This window comes from Lepisosteus platostomus, chromosome 3 (assembly GCF_059453375.1).
Source record: "Lepisosteus platostomus isolate fLepPlt1 chromosome 3, fLepPlt1.hap1, whole genome shotgun sequence".
NCBI lineage: Eukaryota > Metazoa > Chordata > Actinopteri > Semionotiformes > Lepisosteidae > Lepisosteus > Lepisosteus platostomus.
In genome coordinates this window covers 63,389,139-63,413,079 of record NC_142613.1, presented here as the reverse complement: position 1 = coordinate 63,413,079, position 23,941 = coordinate 63,389,139, and the positions used below count along the sequence as shown (strand labels likewise).

The window sequence follows — 23,941 nt, the reverse complement described above, 5'->3', positions numbered from 1 at the left end:
GAGATGGCCGCAGCGGGGGTGATTGAGCCCTCCGCGAGCCCGTGGTCGGCGCCAGCCGTACTGGTTAAAAAAAAAGACGGCTCGTGGAGGTTCTGCGTCAACTACCGCAAGCTGAATGAGGTCACCCGGAAAGATTCCTACCCCCTGCCGAGGATAGATGACGCCCTGGACTACATCACCGGGTCGACCTGGTTCAGCTCCCTGGACCTCCGCTGCGGCTACTGGCAGGTACCGCTTGCTCCCGATGCTCGCCCGAAGACGGCCTTTTCCATCGGCCAGGGCCTCTGGCAGTTTACTGTCATGCCTTTTGGCCTGTGCAATGCCCCGGCGACGTTCGAGAGGCTGATGGAGAGGGTGCTGGCATCGGTCCCGCGGAACCAGTGCGTGTTATATCTGGACGATCTGCTGGTTCATGCACGGAGTTTTGACCAGGCCTTGACGAACCTCCAGGCGGTGCTGGCCTGCATCCGCCGTGCTGGCCTGAGGCTCAACCCCCGCAAGTGCGAGCTCCTGCGGCGGGAGGTGACCTTCCTGGGACATGTTGTTGGACCGCGAGGGGTGGCTACGGACCCAGGTAAGGTCGCCGCAGTGAGGGGCTGGCCGACTCCACGCACCGTCGCGGAGCTCCGCAGCTTTCTGGGGTTGGCCTCGTACTATCGGAGGTTCGTCCGGGACTTTGCCAGCATCGCCGCCCCGCTGCACCGCCTCACCGACAAGGGCCGCCGTTTTGACTGGGACTCGGGCTGTGAGACTGCCTTTGGCCGGTTGCGCGAAGCTCTGGTGGGAGCCCCCGTGCTGGCCTACCCCGACCCGCGGTTGCCGTATATACTCGACACCGACGCGAGTGACTCGGGGGTGGGGGCGGTGTTGGCGCAGGAGGGGCCGGATGGGGAGCGCGTAGTGGCTTACTACAGTCGGGCTCTGACTAGGCCTGAGCGGAACTACTGCGTGACCCGTCGCGAGCTGCTGGCGGTGATGGCGGCGGTCCACCACTTCAGGCCGTACCTGTTCGGGACCCGGTTCCGGCTGAGGACCGACCATGCGTCCCTCACCTGGCTGCTCCACTTTAAGGAGCCAGAGGGACAGATGGCGCGATGGATAGAGATCCTGCAGGAGTACGACTTCACTGTCGTGCACCGTGCGGGGTCTCGCCATCTCAATGCCGACGCTCTCTCGCGGCGCCCCTGCGAGGCCGCGGACTGCCATCACTGCGCCCGGCGGGAGCAGCGTGAGGAGGCTGTCCGCACCGTGGCGGGGGTGAGCGCCGCGGCCACGGCCCGGGAGGGGCCGCTGGGGGTGGGCCTGCCAGACCTGGCGCAGCGTCAGGCAGCTGATCCTGACGTGGGCCCGGTGCTCCGCTGGAGGGCAGCAGGAGTGCGGCCTACACGAGAGGAGCTCGCCCCGCACCCGAAGTCCGTCAAGGCCCTCTGCGCCCTGTGGGAGGCCTTGGAGGTAAAGGACGGGGTGCTGCGCCGGGGGTGGCGGGTACCCTCCAGTGGCGAGGTACGGTGGCAGCTGGTGGTGCCTCGGTCGCTCCGCGGGGCGGTGCTCCGAGCGGTGCACGGCCAACCGGGTGTGGGGCACTTCGGCGGTAAAAAAACCCTGCAGCGTCTCCGAGGCCATTTTTATTGGGGTCTTTGCCACCGGGACGTGGAGCGGTACTGCCGAACGTGTGCGGTGTGCGTGGCGCAGAAGGGTCCCCCCGAGCGCTCTCGGGCCCCCCTCCAACAACACCAGGTGGGGGCTCCTATGGAGCGGGTGGGAGTGGACGTTTTGGGCCCGTTTCCGCGCACCGAGGCCGGGAACCGCTACGTCTTGGTGGCTATGGATTACTTTACGAAGTGGCCGGAGGCCTACGCCCTCCCGGACCAGAGTGCCCCCACGGTGGCCGATGCACTGCTGGAGGGGATGTTTGCCAGGCTGGGGGTGCCGGAGGAGTTACACAGTGACCAGGGGCGTAACTTCGAGTCCCAGGTCTTCGCCAGAGTGTGCCAGCGCCTGGGGATTACTAAGACGCGGACCACCCCGCTGCATCCCCAGAGCGACGGGTTGGTAGAGCGGTTTAATCGGACGCTCGCCACCCAGCTGGCCACCCTGGTGTCCCGGCACCAACGGGACTGGGACCGCCACCTCCCCCTTGCGCTCTGGGCGTATCGGACCGCGGTCCAGGAATCCACCGGGTGCACCCCGGCCTCGCTCATGCTGGGCCGGGAAATGCGAACACCGGTGGACCTGGTCTTCGGCCCGCCGCCCGGAGACGGGTCGGCACCGCCGGCTGGACCGGACTACGAGTGGGACCTGCGGCAGCGGATGCAGCGGGTGCACAGCTTTGCACGGACCCACCTGACACAGGCGGGGGTCCGGCAGAAGCGGTACTACGACCTGCGCTGCAGGGGGCCTGCCTTCCAGCCCGGGGACTCGGTTTGGGTGTACAACCCGCGGCGCCGCAAAGGCCTCAGTCCTAAGCTGGCGCCATCGTGGGAGGGGCCCGCTGAGGTACTCGGGGTGGTGGGCGAGGTCTGCTACCGTGTCCGGTTGCGAACACGGGGGAGAGTGGTGGTCCTACACCGAGACCGCCTGGCCCCCTACCGGGCCCGGGAGGAGGAGCCGTGTGGGGAGGCTCCAGAGGAGCAGCCGGGGCCGGAGCCGGCCGATAGTGGGGCGTCCGTGGATCGCCAGCCGTCACCGCGGCGCAGCGGCCGCTCACGCAGGGTTCCGCAGCAGTTGGCCGAATACGAGTACAGCCTGAGGGGGGTGTTCGACGTCGGCGAGACGCCAGACGCTTCAGGTGGGGGCAGTGTAACGCCCTCGCCTGGTGGTGAGGAGGAAGCGCCCCTAGGCGCTCGTAGTACCGCTGGGCATGCTGGGAGTGGTAGCCGGGAAGAGTCTGAGGGTCAGCACGATGACCAGCGGCTGACCCTGCCTGTGTAAATAATGTCCTAGTAATTCTAGTGCCCTGTGTAGTCCTGTAAAAGTAGAGTGTGTTGTTAGGTAATTACCACCCTAAATGTGTGTACGTGTTCGTCAGTCTCCTCATGTGTGTGTAGATCCTGTGTTTGGTTTTGGTGTGGTTGTAAAATAAAGCCAGTGCTTGGTTAATCGCGTCTCCACTGTTCTTTAGTTCTGAGAAAGAACCTGCAATACGCTACAATATAAATTTGTTTGGTGTGAGTGAGGTTTTATTTAATCTCTGACCAAGGGAAACGTTTCATTTTTTCAAAGAAATGTTTCTTAAAAAAAAAAGTAATGGTTCCACAGTGGGATTTGATCACAGACCATGTGACAGGGGAATCAGGAACCTAACCCACAGCGCCACCAGCAAGGTCACATGCAGAGTGCTGAAAAAGCACTACAGAAACATTATCAACAGACAATGTACAGCGTGTACTATTCTTGTGTTGCGGTACATGAATATAATTATATCGATATTAATTTCTTTAGATACGCGATTCCATATTATATTCCCTTTTAATCAAATTCTAAAAGTATGCTTGTTGACTCCGGTATCTCGTTAGTTAAAGACTTCGATGCTTAAAATGTTTAGGGAGAAATGGAATACTGGTGTGTATTTTTTCTTTAAAGTACCGAGACCAGCCATATACTGTATGTTTATGTTCCAAAATTAATATCGTTTATGGCCTTCACACACGTTACAGTATGCTCCTATTCTTTTTATGCTCAGCTACTAATATTTCCCTTCAGTGGTAAAATTCCATATAAATATTCAATACTACAACGGGCACATTAAAGACGTTTACTGTAAATCTTTCTACGACAGACCAACGGACCACGAGTGCCCCTGTCGGTCAACCAATCACGTACAGCAGTACCGCGCGTCATCGTGCATCACAATGCACGACGCTGTAGCCAATTACCTCCGGTACGTGTCTGTACCGTGCACTTTGAATGGCTGCATCTGTAAATATGTAAGATGAACAAGTGCATTCCATTTTGGAAGCTCTAACAAAGAAGTTAGGAAGCTCTAACTAAGGAGTAAGAACAGTTATTTAGTTATTGTAAAATATAAAACATATTAATATGCCACTGAAATTGCACTAAAACAGGCTATTTATATACGATATATAAAAGGGGGGGCAGTGTGGTGACTGTGTCTAAGGATCTGTGCCTGTGGCTGGAAGGTTGTCGTATCCCGTGGCCAGCAGAGGAATTTTACTCCGTTGGGCACCTGAGCAAGGCCCTTAACCCCAACTGCTCCCGGGGTGCTGTACAATGGCTGAGCCTGTGATTTAACCCCAAGCGTCTCTTCCTGTCTGTGTGTCTCATGGAGAGCAAGCTGGGGTATACAAAAAGACAAATTCCTAATACAAGAAATTGTATATGGCCAATAAGGTGATCTCTTATCGTATATACAGTATGTGTGTATACAGTAATTACAAAAATGGTGGGGGAAGAACTATTAGTATTCATATAAGAATGATCATAAAATAGATTTTAATTTGTTAATAATCCAATATATACTGATAAAGTTTTAAAATCTAAAAAGACTGAAAGCAGATCTGTTGTGATGTGATACTGACTGTAATCAGGGAGAGTTCTTCTGAATGTTAAAAGGAGACTGCGCAGTTTATACAACAATTTCCAGGTTACTCAATTCATATGATTTATCTGTATCAAACCTCCAGGAGGGTGTTTTTCAATGCACTATGAACAGATGGCTGCCATGCTTTGAAAATGATCAAATGAATCCTGTGACAGCAGACTTAGTTTTTGTGACTTTTTAATTTCCGATGTACAGAAAAGAAGGTAGAAATAGTTCCAGTAATGTACTTTTTTGCATTGTACATGCCACATTTCTATTGAGTTCTGAAGGAATAATTTTGGAGATACCGTGTAGTTTTTAGCACTTTTCCATGGCTTATGTGCACAACAAAGGTCTTGTCAATAGATGTCATATTTCTGGGATATAGTGATGCTTCAATTTTCTACCTCCAGGATAAACAAGGTTAGTGATGGTTCTTTGGAGATCTGAAGGGAAGCTGTGACTAGAATAAATGAGAGACTGACTTTGGTCTGATTTATGAGGGGTTTGAGGACAGATGGGAAGATGGCAGGGAGGAGGGTGGGTGTGGAAAAACGTATTACAACGTTTCTGCTTATTTTGTTACAGTTCTGATGGTTTAAATTGAAACCAAAATAAAAACATGTACAGCAAACCTGTGTGGGTAACCAAAGCTGATGTGCATTTCATGGACCTTCACTGTATTGATTGGACAACCCTGATATAATACAAAAGCTGTATATGATAGCATTACTCTTTCCCTCTCCCCTCTCTATATAAGGAGGGTGAGGTTTCCTTTCCTTCTCTCTTTACCTCATGTTCTGGCAGGGAAAGCTGCTCTCTGTGTCTGCACCCTCCCCTCCTCCATCACTAACAAACTTGGAATCTTTAAGGCCAATAAACCTCAGTGAGCCTGCAGGTCTGCTCTCCTGCCTCTCGTTCAGCACATGCCTACGCTGCTATAGAAAAGAGGGAATTGCTACAATATTTGCATAATTGCATTCACTAAACCAGCAACTAGACATCTATCTTTTGGTAAATGAAATGAACACAGCAATAGGCTGTTTATTTTATGTATTATATAATTTAAAAATTTACCTCTTTTACACATTTATTACGCTTTACTACATTTGCACATTACTACATTTATGAAAATTTAAGCCTCCAATCATAACCTATGTTGCAACTACATTTTTGTGTTCTAGTGGATTATAGTAGTTCTGATATACTACTCGCAGAATTACTGTAATTCACAAGAATACAGTAAGGACATTTTATATCAGTAAGGACAAAAATGTTATCCATGTATCGCCTTTAAATAACAGATAGCTTCTTGAAATCTGTGTATGTTCAAGAAATGGATCCACTAATTTTCATTCCATTTTAATTAGTTATTATAAATTAACATGCCATCCAGGAATTTACTTCTGAACCTTTTAAGATTCTATATAAAACTAGTGTTAAAAGCCTCTGACTTTAATTTAAATATCTGCAATGTAAATATCTCTTTTTTTCTTTATCTCCTTTCCTTTATTAAAATCATACTCTTACAGCTCTGCAACCGGTGTTATGAAGTATGGTACCCTTTTTCCATTCCAGTCACGAGAAGCTTGTGTTTATGACAAGAGAGGACTCAATGTCCCTGACTAATAGTCACGAACAGCAGACCGCACTAGGATTCCTGGAGAAGTCAAAGTCACCTCCCAATCTGCATTCTTTTCTTCAGGTAGCTGGGGAATGATTTATTATGCAGTTTGTGACATGTGTTGCAGGAACTCTCAACCTCTGACTCCATACATATGGAAAGGAAACACCAACTATCCATTAAAGTCATTCTTTTAAAGTGTCCTATCCTGGTGAATGTGAGAAGTAAGTAGGCAGATCATATTAGACTGCTAAAAAAGTGATAATCTAAACATTTAGCAGTGATATAGCTTTTAATCTTTTCTTGAAGAACCAGATATTTACAATACATCTACAGTGCTGAGAAAAAGGTTGTGGACCCCAAAGACTCATATGGAAATTACATATGGAAAGTTTTACTATGATGGCTTTTTAAAAATCAAAACCAGTGTTTATGTAAATATCCAATAGGTTTTATAGTCTATGTCTCTTGAAACAAAATTCTGTATACTGATGTATTAAACAATGATTAATTAAGTTCAATTAATGATTAATTAGAATTTGATGTTTAAATAAATAGGCACAACTTGGGGTTGTTTGGAAGGCCCCACCTTATATAAAGATCAGAAACATAGTGACTTTGATCTTAATCATAAAGGAGTGTGGAAAACAAATCATGTCACAATCTAAGGTCAAAACATCAACATTGTACAGCATCAGAAGATTCTAGAAGAGTATGTCAGGCCATCTATCTGTGAGCTGTAGCTGAACTGAAAGGTCTTACAGCAAAACAATTATCCTAAAAATACTGTACAAGCAAATTTATAAAATATGGCTGAAAAAGAAGAAATTATGCACTTGGTCTAGGAAAAGTCCTGAAATGTCTGTGTAAGGCGGCCCTCAAATGTCACAGAGCTGAAGGAATTCTATAAAGAAGAATGGGCCAATGTTCTTTAAAACTGATATAAGAGACTGGTCAACTGTTACAGGAAACACATACAGTAGTTGCAGCCATTGCTGTGACCAATTACTCAATCTTAAGGTTCACCTACTTTGTCATACTTGGGTATTGAAAGTTTCATAATTTAAGCTTAAATGTTACTAGGACATAAGATGTAATACCATTTAAGGTTTCAAATATGTTAAAGGGGTTTGTAAACTTTTTCTTGGCACTGTAGTAAATTCATGCATTTTCAAAGCAACAAGGGTCAACACATTCATAGGAAAAGCTTCTCAAAATCACAACATCTGGGTTCCGCACATTAACTTACTGTAACTCTACAGGGAAAACAATGCATTTCTATTTCTGTTGTTGGCACAACAGCATGTATTACAGTAAAGCTAGCTCTGCCAGTGGTAAAGTCGAAGGCCTACAAATCTGTCAGCTGGTAAGAATGTTTGGAGCGTATGGTGATGGAACCTCGAATATTTGACAGCACCAAAGTAGGGGTCTAACTTTACGTATGGAGCCATTGGAAAGTATTAAGTAATTTACATTAATTCAACACTGGGACCCTTAGATAAGATGGTTTAAGCAGTGGAAGCACTTGGGATCTCTGCAGAAGCTCCACACTCAACCATCAATGGACAGGATCGTAGCAAGCAATTTATGGGATACACAGGGAGTGGTGATGACTATTGATATGTCACGCAATGTTCCTATTACACTGAGAATTATATCTGGTAAAAAATTGAAGCAAGCCATCATGCAGAAAAAGAAGGGAAATGTTGACTAAAAATTCTCTGTTTAAACGTCACGATGATGTACTGTTACTGTTCCCAAGACACTGTTGTTCAAGATTTTCCTTATGCAATACCCAATCTACAGTGCACATCTGGTGAAAAATTATTGATGTCTCTCAGAATCTAAAGACTTTTATTCATGTTATGAAAGGGCCTCTGCATTTTGTTTTTAATATAAACCTCACAGTATAATAAAGTCATTTTTAACATCTCAACAGTGAATCTGTGGAGATCTGTATAGGCACTCAGGCTCCAAAAATCGAAACAGTAATCGTCTAATCCAGTTCAGTCCAATTCTAGTCCTGGAGAGTCAATCTGTCTGCTTTATCTTGTCAAGATTTGCAAAAAACAAAAACAAAAAAAAACGTTGCTGACACATATCCCTCCAGTATCAGGATTTAACTACCTCGATTAACTCAATTAATCAAAATGGCTCATTATAAAATACCTCATTAATTACAATGAAAAATTAAATCTGTGAACAAAGACATTGTGTGAATTTCACTCAAAGTAATACTACTGTATAGGTTAATTGTGGCACCCTCTTGTATGCTTAATTGTAATTTAATTTGTTACTGGAAAGCAACACAGAACTTATATTTAAAAGATTGATTCAGATGGTTGTTTTCATCATGTCTGTTATCTGTGTTTCCATGTTGCTTGGTCAAATTTCTAACAATCTTGAAATGCGCTGACGAATATAAAGTATTCGAATATAAAGATGAATATGAACTCACCTGGTTCCCCCAAAAGCATCGCCAAAACACAGATTGTGAACACTGTGCTAAGAGTTAGTGTGGGTGCAGTTTTGCCAGAAGCAAGTAGAGCCTGCATGTGATGACTGAAAAGCATGTACTGTATGATGCAAGCGTGCACTTGATTGAACTAGTGGATTCAGATATGCAGGGCATGAGAAGCACATATGCTGTGGGCGACAAAACGTGAGTCAGCAAATAGTGGGAGGCGCTAATGTCTAGCAACAGAAGTAGCACTAACTAGTCTAAGATTGCAACTAGATGGGGGGAGGGGGGGAGCTAAATCCCCAAAAGAGAGGGGGTGGCACTGACCAGTTGTACAATGGGACCAGAATCAATCACTGTAGCTGCCTAGGCCTGCGTTAGGGACAGTTTGGAAGTAATGTGGAACCTGATCTTGTGTAGACTGATACCACATGCTCACACTGTGGAGTGGAAGTCAGAGAGCAGGAGCTAATGTTGTGGTCAGTAAAAAAAAATGAGGGATGGAGGAGAGGGGAAGAGACAAAACAACAGAAATAGTCTGGGTCCTAGGTGTGATACATTGGATGTTTGACCAGATATATAGAGAAAAAGGGGTAAGGAAGTGGGCGATATTAGAAAGAGACAGGAAAGGGGAAAGTGGGAAAACTGCTGCAGCTGCTTTCTAGAAACACTTTCTGACATTGGGAGACCTGAAATAAAATGTGGGACACAGGAGCAGCTTGTTTTTGGTGGGACTCTGAGGCTGAACAGGCAAGGAAGCAACTCAGATGAGCATGATAAAGGTATACCCCAGTGATCCCATATGCAAAACATGTCCTTCTGCGAAAGACCACAACACAGAGTACTAGGGAGATGCAAGCAGTGCTACTGTATGTTAAACTAGCGAGCTTTGATTTGCAGGGAAATGTAAGTGTGAGATTACAATCTGACCTCCACAGACCTAACTTCTGTACTAAAACACCATTTTGATGCTGAATATAAGTCAGAGAAAGGAACAGATATATAAAACAAACAGCAGTGTTTTTTTTTTCTAAAGAAATGTGGTTAATTTCAAGAAAAAATATTTCCCGCTTTATCCAGAAATTTTCTTTTTACTTATGAGGTGGAAGCTAAAATGTTACAGTATATACTGTATAAATAAATTGTAACTGTCACGCCTGGGCTGGCCGGGTCTCACAACCTGCAATAGCTACCACAGGGTTCACATTAGCGCTTGCATTATTCCAGAGCCTGTTAGAACATAGTCTGTTAGTGTTAGGTCATTGCCTGTCAGTGTGCTTTTCCCCCTATTAAACGGGCACTTAATCAGCTAATCGAACTGGTAATTGAATGCCCTATTTAATCCCTGAAACACCACTGGAACAGGGCTCTGCCATTTAAGATCCACCTCAGGTAGTGCTGCGAGTAACCTTGCTCTGAGAAACCTGTAATTCTAGAATCCACAGACTCTGAATCCTGATTGATGAACCAAACCTTAGTGTCTTGACCATCATTTGCTGTAAGCACCAGTCTGGTGTGGTTCCCGTCTGCCTGTTCCTGTCTGCTTGTTTGTGCCCGCCTACCAGCCGGTGCCTACCAGACTGTTCTGGTCAGCCTGTTCCTGTCAGCCCATTCTTACAAGTCTGTACCCGCCAGTCTGTGCCTAACAGCCTGTTTCTGCCTGCCTGTCATCTGTCTGCCTGCCGCCTACCAGAAATCACCCCAGAGGTCTTTTTCCAGTCTGCCTCCCTCTCCTCAGTCCTCAGTCCTTTCCGGGATCTTATGAAGAAAACAGAGTTTTATACTTGGATCTCAGCCAATTATTTCGATCCGCAGTAGTGAGCTGCAGCCAGCCGCAGCATAACGCTAATAGCACATCATCGGACCAAAAAAACAAACCACATTCAATAAATAATCATACATTTAACAACTATTTATGTCGGAGAACTCATTTTATACACACATTCTGTTTAACAAATGCCCTTTTTTAATCGCAGAGTAATCAGAGCTAGACTGGAGGAGCATGTGTTATCCTGAATTATGCTAATATTAAGATATCATTATGACATTTTAATTAATTGTACTATGTGGAAAAGCACGAATACATAAAAACATTTCTTTACAATTCTTATATTGTGGGTTGTAAAACTGAAAAAATGTATATAGCTGTCTATAACATTATTTGTTAATGACTAATTTTATACTTTTTGTGGCAGCAGGAAGACTAACTCAAAATGATTAAAGCATCATAATGTTATGCTTGTTTAGTGATTACTCATTAAATGCCTTCATATGAGGCTGTATTGACACCTTGGGGCTGCTGCTTTGAAGTGCTTGTAAAAACCACAATGAAAATTGCACAGCCCTGCCATGAAGTTGGCAGATATTTTGCTGGCGTAAACAGTTTGAAGAAGTGAGACAAGTGTATTGAGGTCAAAAGGGGACTGTACTGTAAGGCGAAATAAAAACCTGCTGGCTAGCAGCATTTTAATTACTTTGTTCTATAAATTTATTTCCAAAACTACCATGTGACTGGACCAACCTCTGAGTCATTTCACATCCTGCTGCACTGTTCAGACTTAATTTAAGATTATAACATGGATCGTTCTTCTAGATCTCTTACATTTCTCCATCAATTCTCATCCCCCCTGCTTCATCAGATTTAGTCATCTGCTGTCGCTCCTGTCTTGGCGCTTATTTTACAAATTACACGCCATCACTATATACAGTTTAATAGAATTTTTAAAGAGTTAGATGCTGAATGAACAGATGGACAAATGTTCCCAGTTCTCTTCAGCTCATCTCTCTCCATAAAATCTAATGAGCTCCCTCGCTTGAATATTTTTGGTACCATAATTTGTATTTCTTCCCCTTTAGGGATTAGGAAAGATTGCCTGTTCATATTTCTAAATTAATATGGAATGTAAAGCAGCTGCCTATTCACTTCTACAACCAGAAAGATCTGCAGGGCACCTTACCCAAACTTCAATTTGTATGTCTACTACTTTGTTTTTCACAATCTTTTTGTTTTAATAACAATAAATAATTCCTTATACTTATATAGCACTTTTCTGGACACTCCACTCAAAGCACTTTACACTTTACAAGTAATGGGGACTCCCCACCAATTTTTAGCCCCAAACGGAGGATGCGATGGCGGCTGTAGCGCACCAGTACGCTCACCACACATCAAATGTGTTTTAATCCTCACAATCTTGTATCTTGGCATCCGTTTACCATAAGCGTCTTGTTTGTGGTGACTGTCTATAAACAAGAATTATGTTATTCCAGTTTTCCCCACTGCAAATCACTGGCCTCCCTTCCTACATCTTTCCTGCCTTGTGTTAAGTGATTATTGAAAATATACTGTATGGGTACTGTAGATTCATTTTGGCTATATAATTACATGCTTAATTACTATTTGTTTTTATTAAAAAGATCTGCAAAAAAAAGAAAGTACCATTGATATAGTACAATAAAAGCATGAACATTAATGACATTAACTGTACATATGATAAAACAGCATATTACTAAACAGCTTTTAATTGTAATGATAAAGCATGTGGAAGATGAGGCATAGGACAATGGCATTTACATTGTCCTGCTCTCCATAATCATAAACACCTCACAATTGACATACTGTACACTCAAACAGATACAGTAAATCCTTCACCAATGTGGGTGGGTGAAACTTCACCAATGTAGGTTTGTCCAATGCACATTGGACTAGACACAAACGATACCTGATCATATGAAGTCTGCCTAAATCCATGGTAGCTGTGTTCTAAAATCTTTGAGTAATCACCACTATTCACTGTCTTCTCTCTCAATCACTCTGTTACTGTTGGACATCAACAGAGTTGTATTTGCTTGTTTGTTTTTTTCTTTTGTTTTTGTTAATCCTCTTTCAAAGTAGTATAGCATCAATACTCAAGGCACCTGACAGTGGTAGTGTAGAGAAAACTCACATGGTTATGACATTAACAGAAAAATGTGTTAAGTCAAATGGCCTCAAACAATTCAGTTCTCATCTTCCACAAGCACCATCATTACCATTCAAAGTCCCTCAGTAATATGCTGTTTTATGACATGTAAATGGGATTAATGTTCATGCTTTTATTGTACTATAACCATTTCAGTTTTGCTGTTTAAAGATTAAAGACGTGTCATTTCTGCTTTTCACAGAAATGGTGAAAAAGACACACATTTAACCCCAGAATGTTCAAAGGAAGTTTTCATCTACATAAAATGGAAACCGACAGGTGAAGGTTCAGGGGGAGAAGATGGGGGTGCTCCTTCCTTACCTCTTTCATTCAATTTTTTATTTCCTACTGTATATAAACCCGAACCATGGTAACATATACATATGTCCTAAGTTTTGAATTCAAGTCTCTTGAGTTTTGAGCGCCAGACCTATAATGGCTCGCATGCATAATTCTCTGCCTTCCTCAGATGGCCTCCTTCTTCTTCTGCACCTTAAAAAAATTCTCCCCACTTTTCGTTTTCTGTTGTTTTGCCCCGTCGACCTCCTGGGATTCAACTTAATCCACCTCTCTCGCTGGTTGCCAACATTTCTGCTGCTCCCATCGTCTCTCCCAGATTGCGCCGAACATCACAGATACGCCAACTCGTATTTATTTTATAAGAACTACCCTCTTTCAAAGCTCCTCAAATCGCTGTTGGACAGATCTATTTCTATTCCACCTCAGTCTGACCTTTTAGGTTTTTTTCTACTTTTATGCGATTCCATCTCAGCTGAACAAGTTCTTCGTCCTTCTCTCTCTACTCTAGTTTCTTCAGCTTCACCTACTGCGAAACGGACAGCTCCTCCTCCTTCACTCAGCTTTCCGATTCCGCCTTCTCCTCCTCACGCAGAACCACTGAGCTCTAATTGATAACATTTCTCTTCAGATTTCCCAGTAGGTTTCTCAGGTTCTCGAACCTGTAGCTGCCATTAATTTCTGCCTGCTTAAACTTGAAAGATCCCTCCTTTCAGCTCCGCGTCCTGCTTCAGCCCCATTTCCCTCTACCTATCCCCATTTCAGATTTTCACCCTCAGCACAGCTACTGCCTCAGGTTCTCAAGCTGCAGCTACAGTCCATCCTCATATTCTCGCTCCTCATTTGTGCCGCCAGACATCGGTAAAGATGTCCATCTTGTTTCTCTCCTATTAGACAGCTCTGAATTTGATTACCAAGTAGTGGATTGTGGATGTATTGCTGTTACTCTAAAATCCTGGAATCTGACCTGCTTGAGTCACCCAAGAATTTAAAATTGGATCAAATATTTAAATCTCAGCAAGACAGTGACCTAAAGTACTAGGTCAAAGACACTGTTGTGTTCTATCAAGAAGAGAGTGAATTGACTTGAATACAAAATTTATGTTGAGACTTGATGAAATCTAGTCTGTCAAGTTTCTTCATTTTCAGAACTGGAACAATTTCATCAGGAAGAATAGACAAAATTACACTGTGCTGGTAGTTATTATCTGATATTTTTTAATTATCTGACAGAAGTAGCAAATACCCGGTCAGTATAACTCTGTTATTGAGCATCTAGCCAGGGATCCAGCAGTATTGTTAAGATAATATATTGTTTATATAATGAAAAAAAATAATAATGAAGACTAATTCATAACGCGATCATAATATCAAATGGATTCACATTGAAAGAGTGATAAACAGATGATAGCCATTCTTAGAGCTGCTTTTGTTACCATGAAACAAAATGTCTTTCAGACAAAACCAGCAGGAGATGCAATGTCCAAAAACAAAGCAAACACTGAGGGATCCAACAAGAATGCATTAGGGAAATGTTCACAATGAAGAACAGAACTAAAGGAGGGCTGATAGAGTGAAAGTTTAACCAGGGAATTCTTTCTAAAGATAGATTGGGCTTACTAAAGAGGAGTCCATTTGGCCTTTCTAGCTTGTTAGGTACTTATTAGGTAATCAATAATCATGTAGTTATCAATCCAAGGACCTCATCCAGTTGTTACTTGAAAGAAGGCATGGTATTGGCATCAACAACATGGTTCCATACTCCCACAGCACTGAAGGCTAAGAATTTCCTCCTGTTCTCAGTTTTTAAATGCTAAATAGAGTCCAATTGTGCTTTAAGCTTTATGTTTCACTAATCATTCTGAAGAAGTCCACTGCTTTTACTTTGGCAAGGTCTTCAAGGATTCTGAATACCCCCCGTAATCTTGTCTGTTTAAGATTATGTGACAGCAATGCAGTTCAGGTGGTGGCAGCTTGGAGGGAATCTACAGTACCTTCTTATCAACATACAGAAGGAAACTGCAGTGGAAATCCTCTTTTTCTAATACTGAATTTGAGACTGAATGTGAGTCTCATCGTGGAGCTTTGATACTGTATCTGCAAAAGGCTGATTTTAGACGATTCCCTTGGCAATCTACAATTAAATTGTAGATATCATTTTCTGCTCATTTAAACTTTAAATGTAAAGCAGTACATATATATAGTGTATATGGCGAGTACTGTAAATCAATGCAAACAAGCCCACTCGATGTGACTGCTCATGTCTGGATCTGTCAGTTCATAAGGAACAATGGAATATATGATCTTAATGCTATGAAGCATACCATTGCATTACATCTGTCTTCTTTGTACAGCTCATGTTTCCTCTTTTGACAATTAAGTAATATACTGTAGCTGTATTAAGAAAATTGACAGCTTAATGCACTCAAGATAAGAGACCTTTAGAGGGAAAGCACTTTTTGTAACATTTTATGGTTAATATCTAAATGACTCAGAAATAAACACAAAGCAAGAATGTAAGTGAAAGGAGCTGACTCAGTAGTTAGGTTACCGGAGGTTAATACAAACGTTTTGCCTAATTAATCAATGCTTTTTGACATAAACATTTTGTAAAAGGAATGTTTTACAGATGGGGAAAATGTAGCTCCTGGCATTGGTTCCTTAGAAGTAATTTCTAAGACATTATAAAGAGCCATATTGTTTCCAAAAACAGTGATTATTTAAAACCTGGTAATCTTTCATGGTCATATCAATGATTTCTCAATATTAACATTGCTGGATTAAAACAAAGCTGGCAAACTGAAAAGCTCCATTCACAACAGTCACTTTCCAAATGCTATTTTTCATTGTTTGATTTGGACAAAGTATCCTGTGGGCAAGGTTTTGGCCACTTTTATTATACTTGGTTCAAATAAGATCGGAATTCTCCATTAAACTGATAGTGTAAAATGGTTCCAGGGGAGGATAGCAAAATATTGCTTCAGAACATTTTAATATATGTGATGACTCCTAGCTACAGGACCCACACTATAAGAACTGGATATTACAGTATATGTAATAGAAAACTGTTTGTGATAATATATTCACAAATAGAGCAAAATAGAGAAAAAACCACAAAAACTCAAAAAAACAATTTTATAAACCAAGATAATTTGATATTTTCCTTTTTCATTCATGCCATTTGTCAATGATTCTTTTGCACATGTAATGCTATCAAAGTCAATCTAACACTTTATTTGGGTTTTGATTGTTCAAATCACAAAGCAGCACTAAATCTGTGATAACATTTTAACAAAATATTGCTTGAATTGTTCTCACACAGTTATAGGGTTTTATATAAAAGGTATGCAGAGTGAAACATTTTACCATGAAAACATTAAGCTTAAAAAAAATCTGTGAATATTTATGGTTGAATAGTGGTACACATCACAGTGATCACATCACTGCACATGGAACCAGAAGCCCCTTCACTTCTACGTTAAATCACTACCCCCTCCTATAGATAGTTGTTTATTTATTTGTGAAATGGCTTACAGTCATGGTATAAAAGACAAGAGCATGAAAGAAAAAAAGGTAAAAGAAAAAGAATGGTAAGATTTTACCCAGTGTATGCATCCTCTCACGAGGCACCGATAAATGTAGGGGTTTGTGCATTTACTGGGACAATTATTAATTGTAGCAGTAAGTCACAAAATGATTCTTTGATGGCTATTAGAATCGACCTTGCAGTATAACTCAAACAACGCACACAAGGATACTGATACACAAGAATACATTTATTAATACATAAAATGTGCATATAAACATAACAGATCTTATCGTGAGGGTGAGCAGAATACAAAAGGTATATATTCAATCACGAAGAGTTACAAATCAAGAGGGACATACATTTAGTATATCATTCATTTAGACCGTTTCGTAAATGAACTTGGATTACAACTTCTACACTAGATACTCAAAAGCAAGTACATCACTCATAGGAATTAAATTGATATCAGCTGGGGTTGAGGTAACAATTGAATTCTTGAGCTGTAATGCAGAAAGTTGAATACTCATCCAATCTGTGTGGATTCAGATCTCCCGCTGACACAAAGAAACAGTGGCAGGCTTGTTGCTATGTCCAATCGGTGCTCTCTGGCTCGGTGCCAGGCAATGCTGTTGCGGCTTGCGATGTGGTGGAAGGAGGAAGAGATTTCTGCTGCGATGCTCTAGCAGTGGGCTCTCTGAAGACCGCCTAGTTAGTTCTGGCTTACTAGCAAAGTTGTGCACAGGAGAAAAGTGACTGCGGGTCCCAGCAGGTCACACTCTTTAGATAGGAAGAAGGCCGGTTCATTCCTGATATAGCGCTAGTTCTGAATACTGATTTCAGCTGTCCACAGTTCCGACCGTAGTTCACTTGTTGATCAGGTGAGCTTTGCAGTGGGCTCACGAAGCTTGCTGCTGGGCTAACTTTGGGTGGATCCTTTGGTTACGCACTGGTGACCTCCATTCTCGACTCTTAGAACAAAGAAAAATCCTGCACTTGGACACACTGGCCGTTACGTGGTGGTCCGAGCTGAGTCTGAGGATGTCCAGGAGGCGCTGAGGCGCGTGGAGGAAGCCCTGTGCTGCCTGTTTTACCTGGAGGAACTACAGTCATTCATTGGTTGAAAGTTTCGTGGGCATCCAAGACCCACATGGGGTTAACCTGCCCTACAAGTTCCTGATTGGCTGATCTACAGTAGGTGGAGGATGAGTAACCATGCACTCTGACCTTGGGGTTGTAAACAACTTGGGATGAGACTCTCCTAGACAGTAAGGCACCAGAGATGACCATTTATTAGGGTTGCTGGAGAATCTCAGCACTAGGAGTTGTTACTTATCAGGACACTCTATCGGCTAGAAAAACACCTTCATTGTGAACCAAATGGAATGGCCTCTCTGTATCAAGCACCACTGAGATGAAGGAGAGAGGGACTGGCAAGGGAGCAGCAAACTTAATTCCTGTATTTTAATAAGACTTGCCGCTACACCAGTATTCCAGAATACTTATGTCATAAAATTGTTTGAGAAAGCGTTACAGTTCCACGATTCTAAATATACCTAAACACAATGCAGCTTCCACAATATTGATTCAATTACAAAGTGTGCTATTGTTTTGTACAGTTGTCATGCTTAAATGGTAAACACATTTTTTATGTATATCTAAAAACAAAATTACTGCAATACTACTACTAGGCTGGGCAAACGATTTTTAATTTTTTTTAAAAGAAATAAAAAATGAGATATAATGATGTGTTCCTGCTTAACTTAGACATTGCACGACTTTAAAACGTATAAAAATGGGTTACGAGAGTTAAAAACCACTTTTTATGCGCGAAAAATGGGTGATTTTTCTTCCTCGTGATCAGCTCAGAATCTCTGTGTACGCTGTAAGGTTTTTACTTCTTAATTAAACGTTTAAAATACACGAATTTCATAAAGACAACACACGTTTCGAAGAGAAAAAATCCCATTCTTTTCTCTTCCTGTTGTGTGAAACTCATCAGCAGGTCTTTTTTTCCCAATCAGAGGCTCTGAAAATAGCGTACCGCCCACTGCGCTCCGTCAGAGAGGGGCGCGGCACCGAGAGAGGGAGGAGGCGCGGAGCGCAGCAGCACAGAACGAACGTTCTACTGCCTGGAGCGCTTATGGCAGTGATCGCGTCTGCATTTATAACTTAGTTTTTAAAATTAATCAAGCAATATGAACCATCTCTTTTTACTTTTAAGTCACTTAATTATCATTAAGCACAGCTTTCTCACCACCTAGACTACTTTTTGATACCATCCTTAGACAAAGCAGAAACTTCTTGTTCTGTCTAATGACATTACAAGTGGAAAGATTACAGAATTTAATCGTCTTTAAATTTGTTACGTTATACATTTTAGAAACGTTTCTTCCATACAAACACCACAAAACTATTCTCGATTGTATTTCTGAATGGTATGTTACACTTAGTTCACTGTTTTAATTACACCTAATTAAGAAAGTTAGGTGTTAGCATAAACTATAAGCAATCAATATTAAATTTAGCACTGTAATAAGTTGTTGCACTTTCCCCCGCATCTTGTAAAAATATATTTTCATTGTTCAAATATACATTAAATCTGACTAAATATAATTCAAAATATTTTGCTAACAATGTTAACTGTTTATAAATAATAAATTGTATTAACTAAAGAGTAGGATGGCACAGTTGTTAGTATGCTTTTTGTTTTGTTTCTTTTTCATAAATACAACCGTAGTACCTGATGTCTCGGCGCCTTTCAAAATTAAATTATGCATGCAAACCTGTGAACTAGAAAGATAACTAAGATATCCATCCATTTATAATGGTGGCAAAGTGGTTAGCATTGCTATCTTGGAGCACTAGGGTCCTAGATTCAATTCCTGCCATCCTGTGTGTGTGGGGTTTGCATGTTCTCTCTGGGTTACATGGTTTTTCTCCATATGTGTGATATGACTCCCTCTCGCACTCCAAAACATACTGGTAAGTTAATTGGTTTATGGGAAAACTGGCCCTGGTGTGTGTGTTTGTGTCTGTCTGTCCTGTGATGGACTGGGGCTATGTCCAGGGTGTATTCTGCCTTGTGTCCGTTGCTTACTGGGATAGGCTCCTAATCCTCTGTACTGGATAAAGAGATTAGAAATGGATGGAAGTAAAGGCACTGTGTGGATTGAACTATACACAGTGTTAGAAACCCACTATGAAATGGCAGCATCTCACTGAGAATAAAATATTTTATAGTGCTGGCTTAAGTAAACAGCCTTTCCACCTCTCTTGCACATCAGTATCCATACCTAGTTATTTAAACAAATTGCCTCTAATTATAAACATCTTAATATGCTGGCTCTGTGGATCTGCATCAGCGATGTTTGCCCATTCCTTCAATTCATGTGCATCCAACACACAGTTCAATGCTAGCAACTACACAAAATCTAAAATACAATCCTCATTTTAGTATCTATGTAAACATACACTCAGTTAACTTCATCATCTTCATCAAAAGTATGCCTAACCCCATTAGGAAGTGTTCTTGTTATCAGTGTATTCCTCAGCTATCCCAATATTATCTTCTTACCAACATCTCTAGTTTTTTATCCTGCAATAACTCAGCCAACACTTAAATCTCGAAAAGCTGCTTGTGTTCATTTCTTTAAATCACAATATCATGTGTAAATACTGTCCATATAATACTCTGCATTGTGGAATAATAGTTTATTTTAAAGGGAACTAGAGAAACTAAGAACTAGAGAAATCAAGAAAGGCTTTTTTTTCTAGAATTAATAAATGCACATCCTGTTCACTGGGGAAATTAAATCCACACTGAGCAATCTTCAATATGTTCAGAATATGACAGCGAGAATCCTATCAGGGATGCATTACACCTGTTTTCAAGTCCTTGCATTGGTTACCTATCAGGTTTCGAGTCAACTTCAAAATCCTCATCCTCATTCAGTACCTACAGTATATGGCTTATTATCTGTCTACTCCCCACCTTTGTCCGTCTGACTCTGGTCTTCTAGCTGTCCTCAAGAACATCTACATTCTGTGGGTGACAGGGTCTTCTCTAGCTGCACCCCAGAGCTCTCAATTTGTATTCCCAGTGATATCAGTCACGTACCCTGAGTGCATTTAAATCTAACCTCAGAACCTTTCTTTTCAGAAGACTTAGTGTCTGTATCTGCTTCATTTTCTAATTTTGGTAGCACCTCTAACTGCTTGTCTTTCTTATATGTATTTACTTTGTAATCTGTGGTCCTTTTATCTGTTTTTATATCTACTGTAATGCTTTGAGATGCCACTTTTAAAGGTGATATATAAAATAAAGTTTTTTATTATTGTTATAGAGAAACATGATCAGTTTTCCCTGGTCCAGATAAAAAGATCTAAAGCATACTAGTTTGTCACTCTTCTCATTCCCTTTGCTAAATAACTTTTCATACTAATCTGATCAATCTTACTGCCTGTTTTCTGTGCTTTCTCTATCCTGCTAGATTTGCAATTATTCTGAACATTTTCTTCTTGAAATAACTCATTTCTAAATACCTTTTTTCACTGTTAACATCTTGCAGCAAAGCTGCGACAAAATATACACTTAGCACAGTTCATCCTGCTACCAACATTGAATAACAAAATCTTAAGATTTCTATATTTATGTCTTTATTTAGTGGTTTCATTAGTGACAAAGGCTAAACTTTCTTGGAAAAATGTCTTTTATGTGTTGCAGAAAAAACTGACTTGCTTTAACAAAGTATGTTTACAAATCCTTTCACCTGGCAATCTACCTGAATGCCCAACTATCTGAGAAGCCCTCCATGAAACCATGGTTGCTATTAATTCATTTAGGGGTCACTGACAGAATTGCTGTTTTTTATGCATGCTAATTTTCTGATTCCTCACTCTGTTTCATGTTTATAGATAAGACTTTATTGATCGTGAAGGGAAATTGATGTACATGATGAACATGTTTGCATGTTCTTTTGTAACATACACCTTTTTGTGATTTTTTTTGTATATCTAAGCAAGTGTTCCTGCATCCCTCTTCTGCACTTTAGTCATGGCTTTTTTTCTGTTTGCTTATTTCAAAGCAACACCTGCTCCATTTCTAAAACTTTTTACTCATGTGCATTTTTGTATTTTTTTACACCTCTAGCACTTTAACATCCTGAATTTTCATTTGCCTTAATTTGTAGAATGAACTTGAGTTTTAGCCTAAAGAAGTTTTCATTATCTTTTGTTTCTTGTCCTACAACTGTTATTATTGATCACAGAATTATTGTTCTTAACATGACTTCATTCAGCCTTTCCTGAACGTCTATGACAGGCAGAGAGAGTGCTGTTTCTGGTGCGATCTTTTGCAGCTGACATTTCACTGTTTTAAACGAACAAGAAATTAGATTGCTCATAGATCACTTATCCTATATAAACACAGCGTAATTGCCCTCCGAAAATCCTCTTTTTCTTGTTCGTTTTAGAGACCTTGATCGAAACTGATTTTAGATGTCAGAAAGGATTTCTTTTCTCTGTATTTCCTACATTGCTTTGTCGAGATTTTAACTTTATATCTAACTTTATATCTAGGCTCAGATTTCAACTATAAATCGTACAGTAATTAATAGCAGTAAATACTGATGTTTTGCGCCCTCTTACCACAAAAATATATATGTTTTGTAGCTGGGATGAACTTTATTTCATACGCGTAGCTACTGCGATTCGGACACGGACGGTTAAACATGGCGGCAAATCAGACACCCAGAGAGGGGGGGGGGGGGGGGCGTCTTCTCGCCTCCATAACTAAAATGCCAAATAGGAGTGGCTTAAGCGACATACACAGTCGTGTAACTGACAGTTTGAGGTAGCCTATCGTGTAAATTTCGCTTTGTTGCTGATAGGTTAAGCTTTCGAAACTCTGCCCCAAAGTCATGTGACTGGTTTTTCGCCCTGTTTCGTTGGTTAAACGCAATGATCACAAGCACCACCATGGTAACTGTCATGTGTAGTTTTTAATTCCGTTTGAATTATAACTGTACGTACTGTCTTCGTATTTGGCCAGGGCTTTAAAGAGAGGGCGCGCCAAAAATTTTCGGTGCCGTCGTCTCCGCTTTAAAGGTACCCCCGTCGCGGAAGAATTCGATCTCGGGACGTTTGCCCAGCGTACTACTACTACTATTACTACTACTAATAATAATAATAATAGTCCAACACTATTATCACTATTATCTAGTACAGTTCCAATTTGAATACCTGTGGTCGAATAGTGAGTCAGACTCTGACATTCCTATCCTGAGTACCACATAAAATAATATATGCTTATTATAATATTATGTAATATTTTTTATGGTGATTGGGGAAGAAACGTCACCTTACAAATATTTTATTTTTGTTCTGCTTTTGAGGGGTGACAGTAGTGCAGTGGCATCACAGCACTGAAGCCCTGGGTTCTGTTCGTGGGGTGCTGTGTTCTTGGGGGGTTTTGCCAGCTGCTTTGGTTTCCTCCCATAGTCCAAAGACATATTTGTAAGTACTTTTGCTTCTGGAAAAACTGTCTCTGGTGTGAGTGTGAGTGGACGTGTCTCTTTGTCTGTGTGTCTGCCTTGCAGTGGACCGGCGTCCCTTCCAGGCTGTATCTTTCCTTGTGCCAGTTGATTGCCATGACCCCGAACTGAATAAAATGGTTAGAAATGGATGGGTGGATGATCTGCTAAATATATAGTTTAAGGGTTTGTTCAGTAGCAAAGAGAATATTCATAAATTATAATAAACAAGGAATGTCCTGTCATCTGGTTATGCAATTCAGCACAGGGCTGTGCAACAATTGAGTGAGGAACAGTGTAACATGTACAACCTCCAAAACAGGTCGACAGTGCATTTAAGACTAATCTGCTGCATTTCAGGAATCTGCCACACGGTATTAAGCAAAATGCCACAAAATCACACAATACCCTCAACATGATGACTGGAGTGCTCAAGGTCGGGGATTTTACTGCTCAGAATCTAGAGACGCAACAAATGGCATCAGTCACTGCTTGTGTTTTCTTTTTTTAAGGCCACATTCTGAGAGCTGCCTGCTGGTGTATCATCTGTCTTCAGAGCAATGAAACCTGCAGCCCGGCCGTCTGTTGGCGCTCAGTCATTCTGTCAGCATTGCCTGCTGCAGCTGCATGCAAGCAAGACGTTCCTGCCCGCTCGGCGCTCCGCAGGGCTCAAAGAATCATGCAGCACCAAGGCATGAGACGAATTCTAATTAACCCCCTGAAGAGGGAACCAAACGAAAGCTAGAGGATGTTTGTTTTTATGTGGAAGCTTTTTTTCTTTTCAAGAGAAATTACACAGCTATGAATTAATATTGGTTAACAATGATAACATAGAATTTCAAGTGTTTACTCTTTGTACCTAAAGAGTGACTGAAAATGGTTCCAGTTCAATTGTAACCTGAAAAACTGTTTTTTGTTTACAAGTGACTTTATTCAAAATAGGTAGAGTTTAAGGAACTGTTATTTCTTATATTATTATTATTATTATTATTATTATT

The 23,941-nt window shown here is 41.6% G+C and overlaps 1 long non-coding RNA gene across 2 annotated transcripts in view; it reads left to right on the top strand.

Annotated features, from left to right (window-relative positions):
• Positions 1 to 23,902, top strand: part of LOC148675253 (uncharacterized) — a 57,809-nt gene extending 33,907 nt beyond the window's left edge. Inside the window, exons 3-4 of one of the 2 annotated variants that reach the window (XR_015935481.1) lie at positions 22,806 to 22,926; positions 23,456 to 23,902. This is a non-coding gene — a long non-coding RNA (uncharacterized LOC148675253). The remainder of the gene's footprint in view (positions 1 to 22,805; positions 22,927 to 23,455) is intronic. The other variant, XR_015935482.1, reaches the window with a different exon arrangement.
• Positions 23,903 to 23,941: the final 39 nt, after the last annotated feature.